Here is a 21,658-nt window from a genome sequence, read left to right as displayed (position 1 = left end):
ATATAATACTCCGTAGCACTAGTGTGCTAGTGCATAATGAATATTTGATGTGTTTAGTTTATGGCTCAGGGAAGGGAGGAGAGCATAGTTAATGGCAGTTCTTTAAAAGAGAGGAGGAGATGAGGTTTGACAGGAGAGAGCTTTAGAGCAGAGGTGATGAGCATGAATCACTACGCAGAAAGAAGCCAGCGACTCACTCAGCTGCGGACAGGTTCAGAGGGTCATGAGAGACATATAAAAGCCGTGACATTGCTCAGTTCTGCAAGCCTTTACACAGCACATGGTGATAAAATGCCAGCAGATGGTAAAAATTATCTGTCTCATATATCTCAGTACAAATTCAATTTGAGAGGAAATTAATGCATTTCACAGACTAACTGCTTAGTTAGTTATTATCAGAATAATATGAGGGTTTGATGACTGAAAACTGATGCTGTTTGATGCGCCACACCTTATATTTTCCTACTGATTATTTGTGATGTTGTCAGATATTTGCTCCTCAAACTGTTCCCACACAAAAAGAAACATTCACATTATGCAACATACAGTACAGTGACAATAGAGTCTATTTCCAGTGCATTGTACATCTATTTTTAATGCATGTTGGCCAAAAAAACCTACATTTTAAATGTAAAAATCTTTCCTCAACTATTGTTTTTACAGAAACTGAAACATGAGGGGCAGAGTGTGATCCCATGTATCATCCCGCTAAGTGCAGAAAACATTCGCACACTCAAGAGAATGCATTTAATGAGAGAGTTTTATCACATGTGCGCAAAACAGCACTGACAGCTGGCAGTGCGACATATCTCAGTGATACATGCATAAATTATTTTGCTCTATAAAAATTGCTCTTGGCAAGCATTGTCAACAGAGGCTTTTGCACAGAGGGTTGATTAAGTCACTAAAACCAACAGTAAACCTTATGGATGTTTCCAGTGTTCTTGTGACAGCCCTCAGCAGGGAGTGTGAGTCTGCGTGTGTGTGTTACATGTGGATGGAGGTCAATGTCTCCCGCTGTGTACACAGTATGGAGGCCCATGTCCAGCCATCCCAGGTCAAAAACACACTGACATCAGCAGTCTTTTCGGTGACGCAGGAGGACATGTTGTTTTTCAACTCTAACAATCCACACCACTGTAAACTGAACGGAGAGGCTTCATTCATTTGAAAGGTGAAACAGACAAAGACACTCCTCTGGAAGATATTAGTCTGACACGGTCTGCGATTCAAATCCGTTCATTTGTGTGCGGCACTCATTCCAAGCCGTATACATGTTACAGCACTAACAACAAGCACACACTGCAACAGTGTTGACTGCTGCAGTTGCTTTTTATTACATTTGGTTCTGTGGAGGTAGATAAGTGCTGTGTTGTTCACTCAACACTTTTTTTTTTAAATGTGCACATCCGATTCTACTAACGGCAGACAGGAAAAGTTGAAAATAAGAAAATTAAAAGCTGATATTCAAAACTGCTTTGAGATGGTTGAAGATTTTTATATAAAATCAGGACAGAAAGAATTTTATTAACAGTATCATGTGAATGTTATTCTATATTTAACACTCTTTGCTTTTCTGTATCAGCAAAACAAAGCTTTTTTTCTTCCTCATCTTCCAGATGTTCTTGTATGTCCTATATTCTCATGCCTGTAGAGCAGATATCCCAAGTTATTACACGGTATTGTGAATATGAGCCTCAAAAAAGACACTTTGTACTATTTCTCCCAGTTGTGGGAATAGTCTCCACTCCTGTGGATACTGTATGCTGCAGTAGCTCATCACGCATGAACTGCACTGACTCTACAGTTAGGGGAATTATATCTTGTATCAAAATTCACATACTGTATGTTAATCCTGAAACCAATGACTACTTTAGTGTGTGGACACATCTCTCCCACAAAGCTGTACGCCAAGATTCCCTCTGTGGTTTCATTGTTTTAAAAGGAATAAGGGTGACCCTAACCCTATAACAAATACTTTGAAGTCAAGATTCATTTTTGAAGGCTTTGTGGATAGGTTGTTTGGCTTTACAGATTTCTGAGATGATGAAGACTGAATAAGAAACATAGGACGTGTATCCACTGACTAATTTTACCTTTTACAGTTATACAGCCTGTTGGTCTTTGAGATCCCAGATGCGGTTGAGCCTTTGCAGTCAGAGCCCCCAAAATATGTCATTAATCTTGATATGTGACACAGAAAATGTCTTAAACATTCCTTCCTACATTTTTATGTAAAAGATTTGGACAGATATAAAACCATTGCAGCTCATTATTTTAGTTAGCAGCTCATTATTTTTATTTTAGAAACTGTAAAAATACCATTAGCACCACAAACACTGTGCAGCTTAATATTGCTTTCTTTCTGACTTTGTTTGTTTTTTTCCCTGTTTTTCACTTCACTTTCTATTACCAAAAGCAATTTCTTGTCACATGAGGACCTCATTTACAGTAAACTAGTGATTTCTTCTTTCCATTTTTTTCAGACGGAAATATAACAACATATGACTCCCTGGGGACATAAAATCTGTATCAGTTTGCTGTTTTTAATGTGTGTTCACTATTATTGCTTGTCTTTGCTTCTGCCTTTGTTTGCATGTTTTTTTATTCCTCTGAAGTCTTTGTAACTTAAAGAAAAGTGCTTTTAAAATAAAGATTATTATGATTTTATATCCATGATGAATGATTAGAAACATAAAATGGTCTAAAGAGGATGTTTTAGTCAGACATTCACAACTTTCTGTCCACATATTTGTTTAATCATTCAACTTGAAAAAAGGAGAGAAAAACAAAACCTTTCATACTGTAATGACCGTATACTTACTGACCGTTTGTTTGTGGCTAAAGAAAAGTTGTTGTGTGCAGCCCAAAGGCCACGGCAAAGGCATGGTTGCGACAGTTTCCAGTTGAGCAGTTGCAGAGATAAAGTGACTGTTGTTTGTGCTCTGTACTGTGATAATAGGCTGTGTTGGGGAGCAAAAGGAGCAACACTTGACCCTCGACCCACACACGTTGCAAGGGAGGAGGGGGTATTTTTAGTGCCTCACCAACGTGGATCTGCACAAACAGAAAATGGCTCAATACCGTTAACTCCTCTAGGGGTTTACAAAGCAGTTCAGAGAAAAGCAAAACCTTGTGTTCTTTTATCTCTTCAATCCTTTGCTGCACCTCTACTGGTATTGATTCTTATGTGATAAAGCGTTTTTTTTTGCTCCTGTCTCCACCCTACATGAAAATGAGTGCACTGAAGAAGAATTTACTTCCCACAGGACGGGCAGGTTAACTCCCCCACTGAGTGAGATGTGAGCCAGACATGTCCACAGCTGCCACCTTTCAAACTCTAAAAAAAATCTGATCCACAACTTGTCCAGCAGTGACCCCCGAAGAGTCACGTGCACATGGCCTCTGTTCAATCGACACTGGAGCGTGTAGGTTGGTCATTAGTGAGTAATCATATAAACCACATTGAGCCTGATTGTGTGATTCATCTTGGAGCAAAGCAGCACAAGTGATGTGTTTCCATCATCACAACCCACTGATTTCTCTCAGGCCGACATGACTTATCTGAGCCCTTAAAGATAATTCCAGTCACGACCTTCTGAGAACATCTACAACACATGAGCTCAGACTTAATTTAATGGGCAGATTGATTGTCTGTAAAGCACTATTTACCAGTGGTCCTTAGAAGTTAGGTTAAGTATTAACATATGGGAGGGAGCACTAAATTATTATTATGCCACATCTGTTGAGCTCAAATATCAAAGACGGTTGGCTCTCCACTCTCATTCCCATACCTTGTTCATTTTATATAATAAAGGGTGTTGACAGCTTAATATATGTGACGTCAAAATCAAAATCTGGATTTTGTTTAGGCGATATCTGTCAAGAATAGACAACAGAAAAAGTCTGGATTTGATTTAGACGAAATCTATCAAGAATAAAAATCCCCGCTGGCTGGTTGAAATCATGCATAAGAAAGTCACTGTTTTGATTCAATTTAACTAATATTTTATGCCAGAGACTTAGGAGCATCCTGATACCTCTTACATGTTACAGTATCTGAGATATTATTGTTTTCATGTAATAATAATACTATAAAGTGAAAAGGGGCGTTTTCTGCAGAAGTGCATTCTCTGTAACAGCTATTTTAAACAGGATTTCCTTTTGAAAGATCAATGGGTTGGAAAAAAAAGTCATTATTAATGACACCAACAACAACAGCGAGCAGGTATTGATTTCAAATAATGAATGAATTCTCTCTACTTCCCTCCACAGAGCCAGCTCTAACTATCAGACAGTCGTCTTTACGTGAACCTTGTAATCCTCCAACTATTTCTTGTGGGACTATCTTGAGCTGATTGAGTGAAGACAGGAAGGATATGATTTAAGTATTTCAGTGTCTGGCTGATACCCAAAGGGAATGTGGTGAATCTCCGTGCTGTGAGGCTGAAATAGCAAAGCTCTTACAGAACCAAGAATGAAATAACACGTTGGGTCTCTCCAGAGCGCTGCTTCTCTGGTTTTGCTTTATTTACTATTTTATAATAGATTTCTTATGTCCAGTGTGTATGAAAGTGGAAAAAGGAATGGCGGAATGTTTTCTGACCATGGAAGGACACACACTTATTAAATAAACCAAACAAAAACACTTTTCTACCATCTTTGTGTTGACAGCAGCTGAAGCTCAAGTGCAGATCACTCTTGACCCGCGCTGCAGAAACAATTCAGTCTGTCCAACTTGAGGGGACGTACGATTCTTTTGGCATGTCAAATTGATTAATGTCGCTATTTCCCCACTGCAGTGCAGGCAACATCAAAACATTGTCTGGATTTGTTCACAGGGGCAGGAAGGTAAGATATTGGCAGCCACCCAGACCGCAGAAAGTGATGGAATGTGCGGCACTTCATATCTGATTCTGGTCATGGTACTGAGCGGAGAACGTGGAGGGAAGGCAACAGACACTACCCAGAGACCAGAGAGCCACATCAGGACGCGGCTCAGATGGGCAGAGAAGTTAATGGTTTCCAGCGAACACATTAGGTGTGCACACATCCGCAAAGAAACAAGAACACAATTGCTCTGAGCTGTCACCTATATGATGAAAACTAAACGACAAAAACAGGCAGCCATAGCTGAAACAACGAAAACAAACAAAATGGAGAAGCACTGATACTTTTAGCCATATTCATAACGTATCTCAACAAAAAAAACCCCTCAAAATATGGAAGAGTGTCACCAATTGCAAGTGTATCAGCTTATTGCTCTATAAAAAACTAACAAGTAATTCAATTTTCTTGTTTGGAAGAGGTTTCATTAAAGGAAGAGACAGTTGCTCTGCTTCTGGCACACAGTTCGGTGTACTTGGGAAGATGTAATAAACTCTTAACTTATCCATTTAACTCAGCACGTGCCTGAAAGTTGGACAGCAAAATTACCCATCAAATTGTGACTCGGAGCAACATGGGAGTCGATGTCTATTCAATAAGCAGTAGATGTTTCCTGCCGCGAACAGGAAGGGTTAGGTTGGTTCTGATCCTTCCCGTTAAATTGTGTATATAAACACTGTGTATGTGTACATATACAGTGTGCGTGTGTGTGTGAGTGTGTGTGTGTGTGAGAGAGAGACAGAGGGAGAGAGAGAGAAACGGAAAGAAAAGGAAAGAGCGCACAGTGTGTATCCAGGTGCGTAGTCTGTATAGTTGCAATGCAAAACATTTTTTTTCAGCAAGTCGTTTATTTTAGTGAAACAAGGATACATTTAGGCAGTTTTAAACTTATTCCTATAGTGGGTGTGCTTGTTTTATATTATATAATTTTATTTTGTGCTGATATTTTAATAGTGTAATATACTAATGGTGTGGTAAGCCTCTTCGTGGGCAATATTACATGATTCAAGAAGCCAAGCTACATAAAAAACAGGTGAAAATATCTATTTTTTTGTCTCCCCACAACAGAAACTGAATATGAACTGCAGATTGGCACCAGTTTCATTTTTATAATATAGAATATCTTTGATACTACCAGTTGGCTATTTACAAAACTGGTGAGAATGATGTGTATCATTGCTCTTCTTTCTTTCAATCTTACTCAAACCGCCCTAAGAGAAGTACTAGATTTTCTTAATTGCATATACAACAGTCACAGAACCTTGGTTGCTGCCGATCTGATTTTCTTAAGGGAACAATACCGCTCACTGCTCCTTATTGCTTTTTTTTAATTTTTTTTTATTTTTTTTAGAAACTGCACAAATTGGCCTAAGGATAGAGAGACAGTACAATGTTTGTTTACTTGTTGGTGTTTGGCTCAAAAATGTGCTGTTTGTATCATTTCTGACATTTTTTGCATGTCTTATAAAATTAGGATTTTGATCTCCTGACCAATTTTTATGCTTTTGCATCCGTGTGAGTGCATGAACGTCTGAGTGTGTACATGTACGTGTGTGTTTGTGGACAAGGTGTTAGGAGCTAGATGGCACACAGGGCTAAGTGGAGCCCAGCGGCAGTATCCAGACGGACCCTTATCGTCGCTCTGTTACAATCCAGAGTGACAGCTCTTTGTAGTGTGTGCTATTCTTAGTCCCCCCTGGGTCCATCATGGGGGTCCGTTTGAACTGGAGCCTGTAGAGCCACATAGGGCGTCCATGGTCACCTGATGGGTGCTGACATCTACACACCTTCTCACATCTGTCCTCTGCACCCCTCCGGGCCCGTCATCCGGTGGAGGATCTCCTGACCATCTCTATCTGTAGATCCTTCTCTTTTGTTTGCCCGCTCAGTCTCTTTGTCTCCATTTTAGTCTGCCTTCTATTTCTCTGATGGTCTCTCTTCTTCTCTGTATCTTTATCTGCACCGCTGCCAAAGAACTTTGTGGAAACATCTAGAACCACATAAATATAAGCAAAGCCACTGTGTAATCTCTCTTTTCATATATCCGTCTTTCTTTCTCACTCGCTCTTGCTCTCTCTCGTTTGTGAGGTGACACTTACTCAGGAAACCACAAAAGACAAGAGATATGTATGATTATCCTCTCTCTTCCCCTCTGAGGCGTTACATCTTTTTTCGCTCACCTCGTTTTAACCTCATTCCTACAGCATGTCAGCTATGTTCCATGCTCTGGACCTACCAAGTGCATTTCAAGTGCTAAATAAAAGTTTCTTTCAGCATTTTTTCAGCTTCCCTCTTTCCAGCATTGAATACTTGACAGTCTATACTGAAAACATCAATCAAAAAGGACAAAGCAGTTGGCGTCATGTACAACGCATCTAATGGTGGCAATTTGTTTTGAAGATGTACAGTACACTTGAGTCCAGAGAATCAATTTATCTCCATCATGTGTCCTCCCCATCTTTGATTTACTCCTAGCTGAATGTCTTCACCATATTTCTGCAGCAGCCACAGATACCACAGACAGAGAGCTGAAAGTTAACAGGCAGAATAACTCTTGTCTTGGCAGCCTGAGGATCCAACTCAGCAAGTTACAGATCAAAGTCATACAGGATGAGCAAATGTTTGTGAACAAGGAAAGCCTGAAGTGTTTTGCAGACAGCACTGTGATATACTGTATGTCTGTTAGACCTGGATCTGAACTGTAGCTAAAGACGTTTCCTATTATTACATTTTCATTTTTCTTCCATTTTTGATTTGTGAATGTTTTCTTAAAAGAGTTGAAAATCTAGCTGCTGCACTCCGCTCCAATATAAATCGACGTTTCTTCTATCAGAGACAGTTTCTTCTTTCCATTTCAGTGCTGTTCTTTATGATCTTACACTCACTTCTAGACAAATTCCTGAAATATGTGTGTTCGTATAGACTCTTTCTTGCTTTACCGTAGGGTATGATATACAGTTATCTAAGTTGCCAGCTGTACCCACCTGTCATCATGTCTGTGACTGAGATAACTACGCGTATATCTTGCTGCGACCACAAAGCCTCATCCAGATAAACCACAATTCCAAAACACAGCATGGGCTCTCAGCATTGGTTTGCAATGTGATAGAACATAAAAGGTAAAATAGAAAAAAAAAACAGCTGAGCTTCAGTTTCCAGATAAGTACACTCAAACTATGATAACAAATTGCAGCGGAGATGATATGTGTGTAATAATGCTGCTGTCTTGCTCAAGCGACAAAATGACATTGCGGACACAGAGAGGAAGGAGTTTAAATATCAGTGCTTCATTTCACACACTCTGATACAAATCCTTCTACGAGACCGATGAAGCCATGAAACACTGAAAAAGCCCGTCTCTTGTGCAGACCTCAGGATGCTGGAGCTGCGCAGTCTCATGTGGTGTACAGTACTGACATACAGTTCTCTGGGGTGTGAAAAGATCAGAAAGCACTCACCGCTTTCAGTTTTCGCCCCTTGAGGCCAGATCACAGTCTGGCGAGCCTTTCAAATGCACAATGTGATGCATGCATATGAGGGTCAAAGATATATGCAACCTATAAACAAGAGCTACCCCAAACCCTGTATTATCATTCAGCAATTTCATCCACATACATAATGGAACTTGAAACCACGAGAAGTTCACCCTGCTGATTGTAGCACCACTTAGAGAGCAGAAGATTACTTTATGCAACAAGAGTCTACACTAATGTGTATTTTGCATGCATTGAAGCACCTGTACTGCCCACTAATGTTTGCAAATTACCACTAAAGACAACACACACCGAGGCATCACTCATTCATTGAGTGCACCTGTATACGCAGGGCTGATGCCACTGCTTCACTGAGGAGCATGCATCTCTTATCGCTGCAACAGATGTGTTGTCTTAGTAATGAATATGTTTGTTTAGTTATGTGTGAGTGGTGTTTGCCTAACAATAGGGGCATTTATTAGCCACGCTCTGTGCAGTGGAATACAAGATGCACAAGGGACCAGGGGCCCACATGTTGTTCTATCACTTGCGTGATGCTGCTCAAGTGGGTCTAATTAGGATCAAAATCACTCCTGGACAATTAACTCCCCAAACAATTAAATTCTTATGCGATCAGTGTGAAAACGGGTTTTGCAGACACAACTGGAAACTCTCTAATAAACAGCTGATGTTGCTCATGATTTATCTGCTGCTGCTAATTTGCAGTCCTTTGTTTAGATAAAGTTAAAATCGTCATGTTAAATATTTATTGTACAAATACTTGTCCCAGGCTTGGAATATGTCCCATTAATTTGTGTAAGAAATGCATGTTTTATACAGTGAACAGGGTGGACGATAAGAGAAACACTTTAACGCTTTAATAATGCAGTTACACCACATTTTACAACATCAGAATTACTTTTAACTTCTATCACCACAAATAAAAATTGTACTTATTTGCTTATGATGTTCACCCCTAAACAGCTTGATTAATTCTTGCTCTGAATGAAGCAACTACTGACTATAAAATAAAGTATTGCACAAAGCAGAAAAGTGCTTGGACTTTTGTTTCTCTCACAAGTATGCAGCAATAACTAAATGTCTAATTTGAATCATTTAGGGAATTAAGCAGTCAAAACTCTGGATTTGCATTTCACAGTTAATTTGTAATATAAAACATATTACTTGGGGGAAACTGTGTCATTCTATTCGTGCACAGCGCGGGTCACGTTTACCTTGACGTCCACTTGACACACTTGTGGGTTTGACAGACTGGTCAGACCAAGTGCAGATAGGGGATGGTTTAGATAACACGGCATTTGAACAGAGCGATAAGTGACACTAACTACAGTTGCTGGAATTCAAAAATGTAACTGTGTCCCAACATGTTCCTCAGGAAAAATCACAAGCCCTTATTGACTAACAACATGCCTCTGATCCTCACATAAATCGCATTTCGAAGTAAATCATAATCTCCCTCTAAAGTCACAGTTTTATTGATATTTGTGCTGAGATCTTATAAGACTCACAGCAGCCTGTAATTGTGGGTTTTTCCCCATGTAAGTGATGCCACTCGGCTCAAATGAAGCAAATGTGGAAAAACCATTAAATTAGATCAAATAAACACAAAACAAGTTACCGTTGACAGCACGGGGCTCCGCTGATTTGTCCTTCACTGCTGCTCATCTTCTGAGCAACATCTGGCAGACACAATATTTCCTCTCAGCTCAGGCGGCTCCGCTGTAATCCAACTTTGAAAATAAATTACCGCCTGCCCTCAGCTGCGGCAGGAAATCATCTGTTCTGTTAGCGACTGCAGAGAAGTTGATGTTGCTAGTTTTAAATTTTAAAAAATGTGAAATTAAATCAAAAAAAGCAAAAGTACGCGTTCAGCTCTGCGTGTGTAGTTGCTGTTGGCTTTGTGAGGGCGAGACGCACCGCTGCATGCGCTCCTTGTACCCGTGTGACGTAACGGGGGGGGTGGTAGAGGGGTATCTAAATTGAGGACCAGGTGTGTGTGTGTGTGTGTGTGTGTGTGTGTTTGTGTGTGTGTGTGTTATTATCTCTGGTGTTATTATGTATTGACTGTCTCCTTTGTTTGTTTATGTTTTTGTTGTTGTGCTTACCATTTTCATCATCATAGTTCAACGTGCTAGCATGCTCATTTGCAAATTAGCCCTATACACAAGGTAGCATACACCTGCAAGCAGATTTTGCAGGTGTATGCAATGTAAATATTGGACAAATTCAAAAACTTAACTGATAATAAAGCCAGATAAAAAGTCAGGGGATCAAGGTTTGGGTTTTTTGTTGTTTTTTTTAGGTTGTTTTTTTCTTTTTTTTATCTTTTTTTTTTTTACAATATTTATCATCTAGGAAAATGAATGTAGGATTTTCACAGCAATCCATCTATTAGTTATCAAGAAATTTCAATAACAATCAAAAAATGTCATCCTGCTGGTGGTGCGAGAGTCAAAGTCAAGGGATACTTAAGTCATCTGGGAAACATGTACGTCAGTTGGATTCATCCTCTGGGAAACATAAATGTCTGAACAAAATTTCATTATAATCCCTCCAATAGTTGTTGAGATATTTCAGTTTGGACCAAAGTGGTGGACTAACTGACCGACGACTGAAATTATTATTCAAGTCATGCAACTGGCACGGCTAAACTGAAATAGAGCGATGTTCTTACTGCCATATTTGTATAATATTCCTTTAGGGACTCATAGTGTTTGAATTTCGTGACTTCGTTATACCACACTTCCTTTGTATTACTGTATTGCTATTATATTCTGGGACCTATTGCGTGTGTGTGTGTGTGTTTCTGAGAGACAGGGATCACTAAACTTTATTCCAATTTCCTAAATAGTTTAGTGGCTGAGTGAACTTTGTCCTGCTCCCTTTGGATGCCTTGTATCTCTGATGCGCGGTTGTCGTTTTGCAAAACTGTTGGGCATCTTTACCCTTGGCAAGGCCATTTCATTCTCTAGACTGAGCAGCGCTCATGATTTTATTAAGGGGATTTTGGGCAGGAATAGTTCTTTACTGCAAATGAAGCATGAATTCCATGTGATCACTGCTAAAATGTCAAGCTGAAGTAATCTATGCATATTCAAACTGACTGCAGCTCAATTTATGTTTTACTCAGAGGATCTATCTCGTGAGAAATGCGGACTGCGTTGTCGGGTGAAGTCAGATGGATGTGTTCACAATGGATTCGTCTGAGCAAGCTATTGAAAATACTGTCATTGTTTTCATAATTAATTGGGTGATTGTAGTTTTCCCACTGCGGATCCTTATATTAACACTCACAAGCTCTTGACTTTCTTGGACTCTTAAGCAATCAGTCAATCACCTTGTCTTGCTATAAATTTGGCTACATACACGGTAAATAACATCCCTTCTATAATGTCACTTAACTGAAAAGAAGGTAGACTGCTGCGTGCTGTTGCACTAAATGCCTGAACAAAACACTGTGTTTCTTCTTGCAAAACACACACAGACACACACACACACACACACACACACAGACTTTTTAACATGAACTTTGCCCATAAACAGGGTTCAAGGACCTTCTGAATGTGGCAATAAACTCTGCATGTCAGCAATGATCTGCTAGACAGAACTCTGCCTCAAATATAATGATATTACACACAGTATTCTGCTATCTACAATATACGTTCTATTAGTTTACACCATTGTTAATGCTTAGAAAAACTATGGTGCATTTAGATCAGTCACACTTTGTTATTATTCTGTCATCTTATTGCATCTGAGTTATTGCTCTTGACCCATTAACCCTTTCACCTTTTCTTTATTTTGTTAAATAATCTAATTTCTTTATTACTGATAAGAAAAGTCATAAATTCCCAGTAGAAGTGGACAGAATCAGCAGATCAAATTTCTCCACCTACACATGTATTTTTATCAGTCGCGCGCTGTGACAGCTGCTGCTGAAGATGCCTGACTTTGAAGAGGGCAAGAGATTTTGTGACTTTTGTCCTCTTGACATGAAACACGAGACATGCAAGAATAGGACATGACGGAGCTGTGATAATAAAAGAGCCTTGAGCTTTCTGAGGCTGCAGTGTCACACAAAATGAGAGCTTCCGCCAGACAGGCGTCATTGCCTCGATATTGAATTGCTTTTAAATCAGCTGGAAATAATGTTAAATGGTAAATGGACTGCACCCATATATCGCTTCTCTAGTCCTATAGACCACTCAAAGCACTATACATTCACCCATTCACACATATATTCATACACTGATGGCAAGGGCTGCCATGCAAGATGCCAACTTGCCCGTCATCACTTTCTATCCAAAGTACATCATAATGTATCTACCAGGGATGTGCAGAGAGCCCAGTATTTGTATTTGTTGAGGCAGCAAAATTATTTGTATTTGTATTTGTATTCAAATAAAATTGGAGAGAGGCTTAAAAATCCTGTTTTTGTACTCATTACGCTTTTAATTTTAGAAAATTAAAGTGTTACAATAAGTGTTCATGAATAAACTACCTTACGAAGGAGGTCCCCACACCAGGTCTCAAACTGAAGTCTCCTGGATCAAAGATGACTGCGCTGACTACTGAGTTAGAACTTTACTCATCGACTCATTGCAGACAGACCTCTACCTATTTATGCAAAAACAGAGACAGCACACCATGTAACATGTAGAAGAACTTCAAAGGTGATTCTTGCTTTGCATTTTTCATTTATTGCCTATTTTTTACAACCTAACTTTGTGGAAAGGAGAAGAGGAACAACAGGTTATGGAGAGTCCATTTGGGACTTACCCCTGATAGATGTAACAGTGGAGCAGAGGAGAGAAACTGAGATAACGATGTAACCGACCTGCAAACTGGTATTTGACATGTTGTTTTTTTTCTTCCCAAAAATAAATAATTTTTAAAATATTTGTATGAAACAAATATTTGTATAAAACCTACTATTTGTGCTTTGCCGAATAATGTATTTGTATTCGGGCTCACCCCTAGTTTCTACACTCACTCATTCACACACACACACATACACACACCAATGGTGCAATTTAGGGTTCAGTATCTTGCCTAAGGACACTCGACATGTGGTCTGGAGGAGCTGGGGATTGAACCACCAACCTTCTGATTGGTGGACGACCCGCTCTATCTCATGAGCCACAGCCGGCCCTTAATAATATTGAAAAGTTCAGTCAAGAGCGTAATGTACATCTTTCTGTGCCTGTCCCCTGAGATATTATATATAACAGCATCTGAATTAGCCTACTCATCTATTTATAGGCTCTATTTGTCTCTAAATAGCAAAGGCCTCATGCTCAACAACAATTTGATCATAGCACCATCTGTATCTTTTTTTATAGAGGCACTCTATAAGCTATAAAAGAGAGAAATGACTGATAATTTAATACCAACCGTAAGACATATTCCTTGTTCTTTAAAGCAGACTCCCAGGGCACAAAATGGAAAACACATTAAGTCTATTCACATATGCAAGAGTGTTCTGGCTGAAAATAGAAAAAGCCACATAGTATTAACCAAATGACAGTGAACGTGTGTGTGTGTGTGTGTGTGTGTGTGTGTGTGTGTGTGTGTGTGTGTGTGGTGATGTGTACGGGGGGAGGTTTGTGGAGGTGAGCAGTCCTTAGACCATCCAACAGAGGGAGCCAGGGCAACAACACACAAGTGAGACATGCAGCTCTATTAATATTAATAACATGACTCATACCCTTATAAAATATTAAAATATGGCCAATGGTGCATAAATAAGATACACATACACAAAAATGTTGTTCTGATTTCCCTGGTGTCCTCCTGTAAACTCACCCCTTCTCTGTTTTGTCTCTGCAGGCTGCTGTCTCCATATTTTCTATGTACACTATCTAGTCAGATTAGAGCGAACACATCTGTCAGCAACTGTATACAAGGTAAATATCTGAACAGAGATTAGCCCCACTGCAGAAGCAAAGTAAACGCTGGATATATAATCAATTAATTCAATCACAGAGATAATTGGAATGTTTTCTGGTTTTGGAGCATGACAAGGTTACGAAAAGTAACTACACATAAACACAGAGGAGCTCTGTGTTGTTGTGACGCACATTAAAAAAAAAGCTTTGAGCCTAATACAGTCCGAACACACCACTGTACACCTGCTGAGATATCTAAAAGCAAAAAAATAGCTTTTCCATTTTGTCAAGATACTTTGTTTACATCAGAATAAAGTGCATATGAAATTTCACCCGTGAGGCATACGGCCGCAGAGACCAACTCTGCTCAAAAAACATCTCAGCTGCACATTTTTTGACTACCATGAAAACGAACAGTAGAGGGAACAGTTGGCGCTGAGGTGACAAAGGTCTACACTGGCAGTGGGAATAGACAGGTGAGAGTGTGGTAAGTAGCAGTATGGTGTGTGTGTGTGTTTGGGTCAGCTGCGGCCTGGCCTCTGGCTCCACCGAGCCCTCGGACGCAAGCTTGTTTTCATCGTCTGGTCACGCTCTTTGAGTCTGACCATTCAACTGGTACTTGGCAGGATCGTATTTTCCATGCCAGACAATGAGATCAGTGCTCCGTGGCACGAAGAAATTCTTTCAAGTTTTGGACCAGATTGGAGGCTTTTGATGCATGTGTTAGCTTGGTTTTGTTCATAATATTCAGTGATTGGCCAGAAACTTCTGGGTTTACATACCAGTTCATTTCAAAACAATTACTGTACATGAAGTATATGTAGGTCACGTAAAGAAACAATAAATGGCATTCTATGGATAGTTTCACACTTCACTTCCTTGTTATTCACCGCATTATCTTCCAAAGGGGTTTTAATAGAAGAAGAAGCAATTAGGGCTTTGTCAAAGATCATCTAAGGGAACTGTAACATAAAAATACAGTAAAAGTCTACAATTTGCTGTTGTTTGATTAACTATTTTAAAAATGGGTCTTTGCAAAGTTTGGAAAGGAATTCACAGTGTATAGTGCAATATTGTGGATAACAGATGCTTTGCAGAATACAGCATCCAAAGCAATTCCTCTTTGCTCACAATCACATAAAAGCTCACTCCAAGTCCTTCATTTTTCAACACATAAGGTTTGAAGAAGAGCAGAAGAATTATGACCAAAAAATGGCATAAAAAACCCAGGTCCAAGCATTCAAAGTAGGTTTGAAAAATAAAAGGCCTTTATTTCAGTTGGCTAGAGTCATTAAAAAACACATCAACGGGTGTCAGCTTGCACCTTCTTCAGGTTCTTCCATGAACACAGGTGGTTGAAGGGACACCAGCAGCGCTCCTGTTACTTCTCTCTTTTACATAAGGTTCGAGTTCAGCTCTCGTCTTCTTTAAAATAAACTCACCTCCTTCTCTTTATAACAGTCTCACTTATTAATAGGCTTTATGAGATAAAATAAGCAGTTAACCAAATTATGTTATTAATCAAGTTAACCAAGCAGTTCACCTGTTTGACTTTGGAAAGAGGAAGTACCTGAGCCACAGTGATGGCATGAGGAAAATAGTGTGTTGGGGCAACACGTAATGGAACAACATACATACATTTCCAAACCAGTCAACTTGAGGCAACATACAACAGCCGATCTGTGCATGTCTCCATTCAGGCATTCGTGTGCACTCCTGTGAGTGTTCTCCAGCCAGATCTCCATCAGCAGTAATGGCAGGGTGTTCAAAGACAAGCTGATAGATGTACAGTCATGCTGAAAGGCTATCTGCTCTGTTGTCACCCTGCATCCGCCGACAGGCAGCTGGCCAGAGAATGATTCCCCTCGGGGAGGCCACTACAGAGACCAGAGCGGGCAGTATCCACTATCAGACCTCACTGCTCCCTCCACTGGGTCAAGTGAAACTACAGCACCCTCTCTGAAAGCAGGCTGGGTTCATGGCACCTGAGAGAGCTTTTGTTAAGGATGGATCACAATTATTTAATAGTATCTTTCAATTTTGCATGTACGCATGAGGTAATTGTGCAAAAATGCTTCTATGTAAAATGCTAAAACTAGAATGAAGAAAAGCATTACTTAAAGGTTGACAATGATGCATTTTTCTGTTTATCTAACAGGTTTTGAAATTGTTTCATAACTCCAAGGACTAACCTTTTTCCACTCAGAGAGGAGCTTTTAATTTCTATAATTTAAACTTTTTTTAAACCTATTTTGTTAGCGTTTGCTGCCATGCATCAACTATAATCTATTCTTTAAACCTATTCTTACCCAACCATGGCTACACAAGAAAGTCTTCCTCACTGACAGGGCAGCTCAAAAAGTGTGTATAATTATTCTGAGAACAACGGCAGCTGTTTATTCCTTTGGACTATGGAGATACAATAGAGCCCAGCAGCTCATGTCACAAAGTTGGACCATGTCCCTGAGTGTAAAAATAGCCATTTGGCAGACGGTGTTATCTCTCTATTCACACAACTACTGACCAACAAAGACATTACTCTTTTACTCCCCCCACTTCACTCCTTCACGTCGTAAACTCAAAGCCATGCCAACTCTCACGTACATCTAGTTTGCCATTTTGCCCAAAAATTACTGTGAGAGAGGATCCAAAGCAGAGTCAGATTCAGTCAGAGAGTTGAATAGCGATAAAATGGTTTATTAGTGTCCAGTAAATACTTCAAACAGACAAAAGAGCAGCCCAGGGGGATTTCCCCATCTCTCATGTTCATTAAAGAATGCTTTCTGGCAGCATTGGAGATATTTTGAAATGTATTCAATGATTCAATTTTTTTTTTAAATGTCTATGGTTTGGCAATGTCGAGCTAGAGTTAACATCGATTTAGAAACCATAATTCATACGGGGTAAGCTTTGTTGTGTATTCATAAAGCTCCCATGATTGAATAATTCAGTCTACCTAATACATCTCACAGTCCATTTCAGACATCCCAATGTAAGCAGCTAAGGAAGTGCCTTTGCTAACAAATTATTTAGCAAAACATTAGGAAGCTTATGTACTTTTGGAAATATGAAACATTAACAGCCAGACACAGTTTAAAAGTGCATTTAGTCCTTTAATATGCGCCAATGTGGGATGTATCTGATACTGTTGTATTCATGTTGGTTTGTACAATATTGATATTTATTGAAGCTCTTCTGTTCAAAAAGCTCAAACATTCAACAGCAAGAGTATGTGAGGTTTCTGCTTCCAAAATGTGTTGTAGTGGTTTGATGGAAACTAAAACAAATAATTTATTCATTCAAAAATGAAGTTTAAGAACTGTACATGATATTTTAAAATGAATAAAACTTGTTTCCTATTTCCACTCATTTATTCAGCAGTGTTACCAACAGTTTTTGTTTTGTACGCAGCTGAAAAGTACATTAATACAATGAAAACATGTCAAGGGTTTCAGATTTCAGTGCATGCTGGTACTCTTCAATCCCACATTGGTATAAATTTAAGAATTGACTGATGGGAGTTGGAGTGGTTTATAACATATTAGAGTCTAGACAAAAAGCAGTTCATAAAAATAGATACACATGACATCTCATGTCAACATTCTGGAAGATTTCTGAGTCTCAAATGGATGAGCAAAGTAGTTTTTGTGAGAGGTAACCACTCCTACCATGTTGTGCCGCTTAAATGCTGACAATAAAACAATTCTGCAAACAGTTGCAAACGGCTATTGTGTATCCAGTCATCACAGGAAACTGAAAACAATCAGATGCTCAGTTAGCGGTAAATGTTCTTTGTCAGCATGATTTTTGTTTAATTTTGCTCCAAATTACATTATCCAACAGCTATATTATCCAACATCAAAATAGCTTTGGAAATGATTCCAGAAGTACTGTGTTGACTCAAATTATGAACATTAACTCTATTATTCTAACTGGCAATTGACCTGAAATTCCCCCACTTGCCATAACACAGTGTGGCTTAACTGAGACACTGCTTAAGCTAACTCCTGTGTAAATGGGATTACTGAGAATTTAATTATGTGTGAAAAGTGGAAAGAGCAGATAAAGGCGCAAACAAATACAATAATGAACTGATTGTCCTTCAGAAATGTTATTACTGACAAAGAAGATGTATGCATGGAGTAAAATAAAATCCCCATTTCAATACCTGTTTGACAACAGTTTGATACCACACAGCTCTGACTTAATGCTGCACTTGATTAAGATATTTGAACAATTCTACTCTCCCACATCAATTTTATGTTGTAAAACATTGTTGTGGTCCCTGAATTCTCCAAAGCAACTGAGCGCTACTGACAGTAAAGCAGTAAATCATCTCTAAATAGATCTCACGTTCTATTTCTTAAAACAAAACTGTGCGTGTCCATATTGATCTGACACGCATCAGCTAATTGGATTCAGGTTTGATAAACCACAAAGCACCTGTTATCATGAGACACTGAGACAAATTTAGCAGCTTATATTGTCTTGTAGCTCCTCACACATTTAATAAACTGAAAAATGCTTAATCACATCTTGTTGTTTGATTCCATAATTAACTCCATTAAGAAATGATTGCAAAATGAAACTCTGGGTTGTTTGTTTGTTGGTTAGTCGCCCCTTGACTAAGGGGCCATAATTATGGTGATTACTGCATATTTAGAGTGGCATAATTGTAATAATGGGTGGAAAGCTGGTGGGCTGCCCATTCTTCCTATTTTGGCTACAGGCCATTCAGTTAGTTCCACTGTATACGTCCATGTCAAAATCCCATTAAAAGGAGTCAGCTCAGTAGCTGCTCACCCTGTACAAATGTCCTTTCATCCAGTGGAGCTCAGCGCATGCAGTTAATGCTGACATTTATATTTGTACAGGAATGGAAACAAAAGCGACACTTTGCCACAATTTTCTGCATATAAATAATAATGGCATTTCCTGCAGCCTTGACGGTCATGCTGTTTGATCAAATATCATGCACAAAACATCAGCCAAACTTTAGAGCTCTAATTGCTCCCCAGAGATTAATTCTTCTTCATTAACAGAAGTTATTTAAAAATAGGCGTTGACCTGTCTCCTGTGCTTTTCTATCTCTGTCTCTGTCACGCTCTCTATGCTTCTGTTTTGCACTTTCATGCGTCTGAGGCAGCAGGGTTTTTGATTGATGGCGGTTTCTCCAGGGTGTGTGCTTTTGCTTAAGAGTTTCAGTCCTGTTTCTTATTCCAAGTCTCTCTGAGAGAGATGACGCACGAAGGTTTCTGTTACAGCCAATTTAATGTCTCACAAACATCACAGCGAACAGACAGAAAAAAGGTTTAAAAAACAGAATAGTTGTGTAATAGTGTTTTCCACCTTTCTGTTATTCAATCATTGGATTCTTTTTCACGTTTAAACATATGATTTCAATAAACACTGGAAAAAAGAGAATAGCTCCATGAATGAGCCACATATTGTACAATGGAAATATTTTTTATCTTTTCAGGTTGGATTCACTGCCACAATATTCCAAAAACATATAAAATCCATGTCTCTACAAAAAAAATGCCATGGCTGTGCAGGTCCTAAAACAATTATTTACCATAATATATAGTGTTTCCAGGTGTTTGTACAACAAATGCTGTTACACTGTGTACTCTGCCCTGCTCTCGTGTTTGTGTGTTTATCTACTGTATGTGTTAGTGTGGGAGTCAGAGTGGGTGGGAGCATTGCAGAGTGATAAAGGGATGGAAGTCACCTGTCTCACTTCTTTCATCCTGAGAGACTGGAGGCAGAACTCTGCTGAATATCTGAAATGCCTGAACTGTGGAAAATGTATTGTATGCTAACAATGTAAACACAAGATATTTTCACTTTTTTTGACCTATTATGTGCTTTCAATTTTTAGAATACCGATGATTCATTGACACACACACACAGCCTTCGAGAGACATTTGCAAGCATGTTTAATTGCATCGCTGGTGTTATCATTATATGTTGTTGTTTTTTTATGTCTTAGCTAAAGTTTTCAATATGTGGATTTCCAGTGTGTGCTTAGGGTTTCTGTACAGTGTCAATAAGGACTCAAACTCTAATTTTGGTTTTGGTTTTGGCATCTCAAAAGACCTCAGCAAAATGTGTGTGAATGCCTGATCTTGAATGGTAACACATACGGCTCGTTGCCTTCTCCAACAGCGCGCCTCTGCTGACATGAATACATTTGAGACAGGAAATAAGAGAAAAAGGGAGAGATTTCCTAACAGTACAATTTTACAATGTGTTTATGTAAGACATGACTCAACTCTCTTACAATTATGTGAATCATTGAAGCAGCCCAGGATATTTCCTGTGTTCCAGTGCCTTTTTATATAAATAGATTTTTCTTGATTTAACATCAAATTGAAGTAGAAATGTCCAAGATTAGATTGTGCAAGTTTTGGGTGTTTTGTCGTATATTCTTGATTCCACATGAACACATTTTACTTCAAACTGTGTTAGTCGTTGTATGTTCTTCCTTTCTCTGGCACCACTAGCACTGTTTTTTGTGCCAGACGATCATCTTGAATCGACATTTTCAATTGAAAAAACAGAAGTAGAAACAAACACAGTAAGCAGATGAATAGTTTTGGGGTTTTTTTTTAAAGAAATGATAAAGGGATTGTACAAAATAGCAGAGCCCAGAAAGTATTACCGTAATATACTTGAATGTCCTGAAGTACCCGTAGCAGTCACTGCTAAGAACTAAAAGTACAATCCAAAATGACATGCACACTTTGAGATGTTTCATCTGGTTGGCAGTACATCGCGGAATTTGAAAAAAAGATGTTTATTGAATGGAAAGGAGAAAGTAGACCTGAGGGAATTTAATACAATATAAATATTTGTAGTGTTTATATGTCTGCAAAAGCTGCAAATTCTTCTAGTGAGACTCTGCTGTCCTCTTCAAGTATCTAGTATGAAATGCAGACTGCTACTGCCCCCATAGACCAAACTGCAGTAAAGCAAAGCATTATTTGTTCTTTGAGTCCGTTTGCCTCTCCCTCTCTCTCTCTCTCTCTGTCCCTCTCTCTCTCTCTGGTAATTTACACATCAATAAGACAATGGATCAATGTGGATTTTGTCTTTGTGTTCACAGGAGAACAGAACATTGGGTTCAACACACCCAAGCAGTGGCTCAAATGCAATTAACCACCCGGTGAAGCAATCAGTCCCAATACACTGTGACACATACTCACACATGGGCGTTACACACTTACAAACGGTGTCTTTTTCCCCCTGCTGTTATTAAGTGATGACTACTTCAGAGAGAGTCTTCACCACCTGTACTCATGCATTGTAATTTTGTTTAGATGCATATGAGAGGCAGAGCATGTATGCATTTGTTTCACTTAACAGCGTTGAAAATGTACCGTAACA

At 39.1% G+C, this 21,658-nt stretch overlaps 1 protein-coding gene across 2 annotated transcripts in view; it reads right to left on the bottom strand.

The window, feature by feature from the left end:
• gcgra (glucagon receptor a) overlaps window positions 1–10,453 on the bottom strand; it is a 34,495-nt gene extending 24,042 nt beyond the window's left edge. The window contains exon 1 of one of the 2 annotated variants that reach the window (XM_067570199.1): window positions 10,000–10,453. The gene's annotated coding sequence lies outside the window, so the exon portion shown is untranslated. The remainder of the gene's footprint in view (window positions 1–9,999) is intronic. The other variant, XM_067570200.1, reaches the window with a different exon arrangement.
• Between the last annotated feature and the right edge of the window lie 11,205 nt (window positions 10,454–21,658).

This window comes from Thunnus thynnus, chromosome 17 (genome assembly GCF_963924715.1).
Source record: "Thunnus thynnus chromosome 17, fThuThy2.1, whole genome shotgun sequence".
In the NCBI taxonomy this organism is placed as follows: Eukaryota; Metazoa; Chordata; class Actinopteri; order Scombriformes; family Scombridae; genus Thunnus; species Thunnus thynnus.
The sequence above is the reverse complement of the archived record's forward strand: the minus strand, read 5'-3'. Positions and strand labels throughout refer to the sequence as shown.